A 257-nucleotide genomic window follows, 5' to 3' on the forward strand; every position below is an offset into this window, starting at 1 on the left:
CATATCTCTATCTTTCTTCTCCCAAATAAGACCTTTATTTCTCAACAACATCAATATATTAACTCATATGCTCAGTCTTACGATATACAGAAAACAGTTTCAAAATAGCTACTCCCATACTACCAACAACAAACGTACTCAAATCTGAGTTATCTTTATCCTTATATTCTACTAAGGCTAAAAAATAAGAGTAATGTGTGCAAAAGTTATTATTTGGGTTAGTTCTGCATTCTCTTTTTCTTCTGCATGGTTATGTT

The sequence above is a fragment of the Bison bison genome, unplaced genomic scaffold (genome assembly GCF_000754665.1).
Source record: "Bison bison bison isolate TAMUID 2011002044 unplaced genomic scaffold, Bison_UMD1.0 scf7180017859128, whole genome shotgun sequence".
NCBI classification, from domain to species: domain Eukaryota; kingdom Metazoa; phylum Chordata; class Mammalia; order Artiodactyla; family Bovidae; genus Bison; species Bison bison.